Consider the following 8,350-nt stretch of genomic DNA (forward strand, 5'->3'; position numbering starts at 1 on the left):
ATCCCTATTTAACTGGTATAATATATTTATTATTCATTACAAATAACTTTTTGAAGACAGAAAACAAACAATAATAGTAATAGTAAAGACATGAGTGCTTGCACAAAATAGCTAATTTAATCCTCACAATATCCCATGAGGATTGTTTGTCCTATTTTAAAGATGAAGAAACTGAGACAAATAAAGGCTAAGCAATTTGCCCAAAATTACATGAATAGTGTGGCTGAACCAAGACATTAACCCAGATATTCTGACTTCAGAGTCTGTGCTCTTAGAAATAAGAACAACAAAAATAACTATCTAAAACCCCCAAATAACATTTCATGTGATGGCGATAAGCACCAGTTCTCTCCACACCTAATTCCAAGCATCAAGTAAGGATTTCAAAGACCTAATAGAGATGTGAACCCAAGAACTGTTTCCCTAAATACCAGGAAATTGTGAGGGCACCGGATGTTTCTTAGATCTTCCTATTTAACTCACAAAGGAGAAATTTCTGCAGTCATTATTTTATTGTTTTGTCATTGAGGTCTTGCTACCCATAGGTCAGAGGAGCTTACATATAATTAATAATGACCAAGATTTGAGAAAACTTATTTTAGATTTTATTCAATTAAATTGGCTTAGATTTAATATGCATAAGGCTGCAGTATATGGCAGACAGAAGATATGCCCAAACATTATTGACGACAACCATATATACAAGTTATATAATTAGTTAATTTCTTTTAAGTTTTGAAAAAAAAGAATCTAGACTTGGTATGTAAAAGTTACATCTAAAGGAATATTTTTAAAGGCTTTACTATCTTTTAAGTTTATCTCTTTTCCTTACATTTAAAGAAGTAGTGTTACCAAAAGTCATTTAATCTTTTCTGGGCTCACTGACCTAAGAAGTTCTGAAGACAAAATGAATCAAAATACAAGGCCACTTGGGTCCTAAGGCTTGGAAATACCAAGCTAGCTATTTGATTTCAGGCAAAATTCTCAGCCTCTGGAGACCTAAGTTTTCCCGTTTATAAAATTAAGGCATTAGACTTAGTAATCACAAATGAAATATTGACGTACTAAAATGTGACTAACTTATGCACATGTAAGATAAGATACCAGATATAACATGATCTAAGCCACTTTGGTATTTGGGGAAGAAAAGGGTAAACTATTGAGATTTTAAAATAGCACTCTGTTTGAGAAGTGTTGTCAAGTAAAATATCATAAGGGCTTTAACAGACTGAAAGGCAACCAGACTAACATGATTACTTCACTTTAAGCAGTCTTTCAGGGTTGGTTGATCTACCAAATAAAAATCTATTTATATAATTACTTATGTATTAAAACATGGAAATAATAGAAAACAAATTTGGGTCTTATTTTTAAAAATTGTACTGCAGTCCCAAAAAAAGAAACACAGGAGCTTTCCAGGTAGCTATGACTGAACTGTCTTACTCCAAAGCTGGACAACTTGATGTTTTGGGGGGTGTCTTTTTCTTTCCCTGTGAAACATACCAATATTCAGTTTGTAGAAATCAAACTTCCAGAGCAATCTATATTATAGTAATTGATAAGGAAAGAATTTAATTGGGCTATATTTTTAAAAGACGATAGTAGTCAAGACTATGTATACCAAAGTTAGCTGAGCTGCATTGTAAACCACTAAAACTTTATGATTAATCATAGTTGCTTTCAATGCCACTCTGGTTTTATTAGTCTTATTTTTAAAGAAATAATTACTAGTGTTTTCTGAAATGACAGTATTTTCAGAGGTCTTCAGGAAAGAAAGGAAGACCCAAAACTTAACAGCTAAACAAATAAACATCATCCCTTGGTAGAATTGATATCCAAAAAGAAAAACAAAAAAATTTGCATATAGCCATTCTTTGGAATGGAGGTCAACCAGTAATATTTGCTAATAAAGAGGTGAGGAGAGAGCTTTCAGGTTTTTTTCAGCTGAGTTTTCTTTTGTACTGTCCTTTAGAGCCAATTAAAATCTACACACCTTCAGACTGGGGGAATTTTTGAGTGATTAGCCTTAGGTAGCTTCCAGAATATTTATTTTGTGGCTCTTGGAGCCTGCAGCAATATCTGAAGAGATTAAAAATCTGAGTCAAATTGTTATCCCCAGCCTGTCCATAGGTGGCTCTGCTGTGGCCCCCAGCCCCCTAAAAAAAATCACAACAAAACATTTGCCAATACTTTACTATTCACCAATTATTTTGCTTTTCTGTTACAGCACACATGCCTGATCTTGGTTGATGAGACTTTAAGCTAAAAATTTAATGACATCGTTTATCTCTGTTAGTAGAAACAAAATAAGATAATGAGATAATGATAATAATGACTTCCATGACATAAAATAATTTCCTGAACATGTCCTCATTTAATAATCATCTGTATTATTGTCTCCATTTTTCAGATGTAAGAACTGAAATTTAGAGAGGTTGCAATAACTTATCCAACATTACAAAACTAGTAACTGGCAGAATCAGAATTAAAGTCTAGAGAATTATCACTGTAACAGTACAAATGAAAAGAGAAAATGAATTAAAGCTTGGATCCCAATTAATAAGCAGTTGTATGACAATGCCTACCTGTGTGCTGCATAGGATGAAAAGATTTCACTTGAATGGGTAATTTTTTGTTTTTAGGACACTAGTTTTGTTTTTTTAAGTACATAGTATAGATGCCACTCGGGTTGATTACCTTCAGTTCTGGTGTCAGTAATGATGCTAAGTAGTACACATTTGTTGGCCTGAAAAAGAGAAGTAAAAACAAAAAGTGGGAAGAAAAATAAATTTTATGGAGACCAGAGAGATGATTAAGTGAAGAACAGTAAAGAGTAGTTATCTGTTCTTTGGTAAAAAGCTAAAATGACTGTCTATTGTTAGGGTTTTTAGAAGACCTGAAGAAAGACTTGAGACTATATGTAGGAAATAGAGGTCTTTCTAAAAACATCTTTTTGTTTTTGTCTTTCTGATGTGGGTGAACTTTCACGGGTCCTCATGATCCAACAATTGGTCATTAAAAGTTAAGAAATTGTATTTTTATTTTTTCCATTACACAGAGTTGTTTGAGTCCTGAGGAAAATCAGTTCAAGGTAATAAAATATGAAATTATAAATCAGAATATCACTTTATTAATTCACAGTAAGGGAAAAGGATCCAGGCTTTCAACCTTAGAAATGAATTAGGTAAATATTCCTGAATATGGTATACGTTGCCTCCAAAATGCAAGACCCTCCGAGTATTGTGAGTGATATGTAAGTGTAAGGGGCAACAACTTGACTATTACCTTAGAGATCCACAGACCATTATATCCCAAAAAACTTCATAGAATCATTTATTCGCTGCGTCTTACCAGTACATCTAGAATGCTTGACATTTCCTGCTCACTGGGTCCAGTTAACAAGCTGGCATCAGGACAGCTGGGTAGTGATATACCCTGTTTTTATATACTACTAAGATTCTTATATATGGAATGAGATGAGGTTCAAATGAAAGGAAAATGTTGGGTTATATGGATGTATGGTAGCAAAGGCACTTTAACGATATGGGGCAATAATAAGTATATTATTATTATGGATAATAATATACTGGTTATGGATATAGATGGCTTTTGCTAACTGTTTTAGAAGCCTTCACAAAACAAAAATGACAAGTTCAGGTCAGCCTGTGAACTTCAAGCAAATGTGAAAACCATAAGGCCTCCATGGAAGCATCTGAGATCTTTTCATGCAGCCAGAAAACAGGGTATGCTGAAAACCATGCCTAGATCCAACTGTAAGGTAGGAGAGCTGGAAAGGGGACTGAATAGCATTTTTCTAGTGTCCTATGTTAAAGCCAGGCCCTGCTTAGGAAAAGAGTGGGAACTTGCGACCCTGAGTAAATGAGCCTGAGAATTTTGAATTTCAAAATCTCTTTTACCCTCTGAGCCAGGAGAAGCATCACCCTTCTTCCTAGAGGAGAACAGCCTCCCCTTGCCAGGGAGGCGCTGCAAAGCACAAGATATTTAAAGTGGGACAGTGTATTTAAAATTCAGAATATTCATAATGGCAAAAGTATAAATGAGAGAACGGTTTGGAAAGATTGAACACAGAAACAAGCTCAAGTTATATAAGATCTGGTGACCTCTGACTCTAGATGTGTTCATTTATTTACAGAAGGTATCCATTTAAGGCTGCAAGGGTAGTTCAGTGGTAGAATTCTCACCTGCCATGCTGGAGATCCAGGTTCAATTCCCACTCCATGCACTTCCCAAAACAAACAATAAGCAAAACAAACAAAATACAAACAAACAAAAATTCAACAGATGGGCCTGTAATAATGGGATACTCAACATAGAAAAAAAGTAATGAAATGTGACCCCGCCATACAGCATACAAAAGAAAAAAAAAAAAAAGACATCCAATTGATTAGCATTATTATCCCCTCAAAGAAATGAATTCAACATGATCACCACAAAGTAGAAACATGGACTTCCTGGAGAAAGATGTTAACTATAAGATGAAAATAACTGTGTGAAGAAGGTATCAATAAGTCTGTGATGAACAGAGCACAAGATACATACATGAATCAGCGTGCTGCATTGTATTTTGCTATATAGCATATGATATTTGCAAGCAGAGAAGGAATCCTAAATCTTCAGTGAACAGTATGTCCAGTTTTGGCCTCCAAATATTTGTTAAAGGATTTAGAGAAACTGTAGAGGCCAAGCAACCATCTGCTACAGGTAGCTTCAGTACTGACTTATCAGAGAGTGCAGAGTTGAGTTAGACATGACCTCTTTTTTAAAAATCCACACACATATAGTCCATCTATATTATACAAGCAATGGCTCACAATATCATCACATAGTTGTACATTCTTTGCCATGATCATTTTTAGAACATTTGCATCATTCCAGGAAAAGAAAAAAAAGAGCTCCTATACATCCCATACCCCTTACCTCTCCCCATTGACCCACAGTATTTCAATCTACCCAATTTTTACCCTTTATCTCCCCCTATTATTTATTTACTTTTATCCTTATTTTTTTTTACTCATATGTCCATCCCCTGGATAAAAGAAGCATCAGACACAAGGTTTTCAGAATCATGCAGTCACACTGTAAAAGCTCTATCATTATACAGTCATCTTCAAGAATCAAGGCTACTGGCACATAGTTCAACGATTTCAGGTACTTCCCTCTAGCCACTCCAATACCCCATAAACTAAAAAGGGATCTATATAATGTGCAAGAATAACTTCCAGGATAACTTCTTGACTGTTTGAAATCTCTGTCACTGAGACTTTATATTGTCTCATTTCTGTCTTTCCCCTTTTGGTCAAGAAGCTTTCTCATTCCCATGAAACCAGGTCCTGGCTCATCCTTGGGAGTAAGGTCCCATGTTGCTAGGGAGATTTACAGTCTTGGAAGTTATGTCCCATGTAGGAGGGGCGGGCAGGGAGTTCACCTGCCAAGTTGGCTTGAAGAGGCCACATCTGAGCAACAAAAGAGGTTCTCTGGGGGTGATGCTTAGGAATAATTATAAGTAGGCTTAGAGCGCTTAGCTTATTAAACTGGTTGACCCCACTGTTTGGGAAGAAAATCAGGAATTCCCCAGATAGGGAAGTTGGATATTTCCTCCTTTCTCCCCAGTTCCCCAAGGAAATGTTGCACATACTTTTTTGGGGGGGTGTGGGGGTAGGATTGGAGGTGCATGGAAATTAAACCCAGGTCTCCCGCATGCAAATACTTTTTTATTCTCTGCCCAAATCAATCCTGGTATATCGAGTCATCTCAACCTGTGCAAATCAACAAGATTTCACACCCTATTAAGATTGCATGTAATTATGGTGTTCAAGTGAACGGTTCTAGTTTGCTGGCTGCCAGAATGCAATATACCAGAAACAGAATGGGTTTTACAAAGAGGAATTTATTAAGTTGCAAGTTTACACTTCGAAAGCTGTGAAAATATCCAAATTAAGGCAAGTCTATTAAAAATGTCCCATCTAAGACATCCAGGGAAAGATACCTTGGTTCAAGAAGGCCGATGACATTCAGGGTTTCTCCCTCGATTGCAAAGGCACATGGCAAGCATGGCAACGTCTGCTGGCTTTCTCTCCAGGCTTCATGTTTCATGAAGCTCCCCCAGGGGTATTTTCCTTCTTCATCTCCAAATGTCTCTGACTACATGGGCTCTCGTGGCTCTCAAATGTTTTTCCAAAATTTTTTCCTCTTTTAAAAGATTCTGTTAAACTAATCAAGACCCACCTGGAATGATGGAGTCACATCTTCCTCTATTCAAAGGTTAATACCCACAATTGGGCACGTAATATCTCCACGGAGATAATCTAATCATGTTCCAACCTACAGTGCTGAATGGGGATTAAAATAAATGGTTGCCTCCACCAGATGGATCAGGATTAAAACACGGCTTTTCTGGGGCACACAATCCTTTCAAGACTGACCATACAAGTTAAATTAGATAGTGTGCTACCCAAATACAAATTTTGCACCAAATAAACATCTCTCCCTTTGAGCTTGCACAGAGGTTGAAGTTTGAAAATATGGACCACATCCTTAGTCCTGTCCAGTCAGCTTCATTCATAGCTCTAGACGAATAGGCATGGCCTCTTAACACCCTCTCAGTTCTGTGCACAGCTCATGGGTGGAAACAAATGAATGGATTTTTATATAACACCACCTCCTCGTTTCCTTTATGTTGGCAGAAATAAAATATAACAGTACACAGACGGAAAAAAGGAAAAAAGTAATGGAACATCTTTGTGTATCTATGTGTACATATGTAAAAATGTACAAACACATATACATAGAATTGCCATCCTTATCAACTTTCAAGTGACCAATAAAACTAGAGAGAAATGAGACAAAGTGTCAGTGGCCGAGAGACTTCCAACAGAGTGAAGAGGTTATCCTGGAGGTTATTCTTATGCATTATACTGATTTCCCTTTTTAGTTTATGGTGTGTTGGAGTGGCTGAAGCGAAGTACCTAAAACTGTTGAGCTATGGCTCCAGTAGCCTTGATTCTTGAAAACGATTGTGTAATGATAACAGCTTTTACAATGTGACTGTATGATTGTGAAAATCTTGTTTCTGATATGGGCAGATGAATCAAAAAATATGGATAAGAATTAAATAAATAATACAGGGGATAAGGGATAAAATAAATTGGATAGAGTGTGATACTAGTGGTCAATAAAAGAAAGGTAAGGAGTTTGGGATGTATAAGGTTTTTTTTTAATTTCTTTTTCTGGAGTGATGTAAATGTTCTAAAAATGCTCATGATGATGAATACAACAAGTATGTGTTGATACTGTGAGCCACTGTTGTATACCATGTATGGAATGTATGTGTGTAAAGATTTGTCAATAAAAATATTTTTTAAAAAAACATGTCTTTTCTCCTTCCCTACCCACATATTTCAATTCCGGGTTCCTGTCCCATGATTTTGAGCAATAAAAAACCCAAATGTGGCTTGACCTTGTAAACTGGGTGTTAAAAGAGCTGAGCTGAGGGTAGGGACCTATTATTCACTAAACATTACTGTGTTCCTATACACTGTCGTATGCCCTAGTTTAAGCACTAAGCAAACATCAGTGAATAGAGTAAATTCCGCATGTCTAGAACTTATATTCAAATCAGTAAAAAAAAAAAAAAACACAAAATGCACATGAATAATATGTAAAGTAGGGATACATGCTATTAAGAAAAATACAGTGAGACAGTACAGGGAGAAAGAATTATTATACTTACATTTTCATTAATTTCCATATGTCCAGTGCCTACTACTCAATATTTTCTGCTGATTGAACAAATCTGTATGAGGCTGATAACACTCTACTATCTCATTGGCATAAGCAATGACAGTATTGCAACTAATGTTCTGAATTCTGACAGGTGAAAGTAGTAGCATGAGAGACTAGAGCAGTGAAAATGATAACCAAATTCTTGGTGTCTGACAAGTAGAGTAAAGGAAACACACAAAGGTCAAATATTACTGAGAACCCAAAGCAAGAGGCTAACAGGTTCTATACCCTTGTTCTAGCTTCTTGTGAAATATATTGCATTTTCTGTTGTCTCTGAAAAATGCATTAGAAATGTATTTTTCTAATACTAAAAATAATAAAAAAGGATTTACCTTTTGTTGATATTCAAAATGCCTATTCCTTGAGCTAACAATTCTTAATACAAGGGGAACGAGGAGTTGCAGAGTGAAAGACAGAACCCATTCTTATGTCTTCCACACTGTCTTCTATTTTCCATTAATTCCCCTTCTCTCCAACCCCACACGGATGTTAGATTTATAATTGACAGATGTACTGGAAAAATTTGTCATCTCATTCACCATCCTGA

At 36.0% G+C, this 8,350-nt stretch overlaps 1 protein-coding gene across 2 annotated transcripts in view; it reads left to right on the forward strand.

Annotated features, from left to right (window-relative positions):
- The window catches only part of NUDT6 (nudix hydrolase 6), a 36,616-nt gene that overhangs the window by 20,713 nt on the left and 7,553 nt on the right, over positions 1 to 8,350 (forward strand). The window lies entirely within an intron of this gene.

Source organism: Tamandua tetradactyla, chromosome 22 (genome assembly GCF_023851605.1).
Source record: "Tamandua tetradactyla isolate mTamTet1 chromosome 22, mTamTet1.pri, whole genome shotgun sequence".
Lineage (NCBI taxonomy): Eukaryota > Metazoa > Chordata > Mammalia > Pilosa > Myrmecophagidae > Tamandua > Tamandua tetradactyla.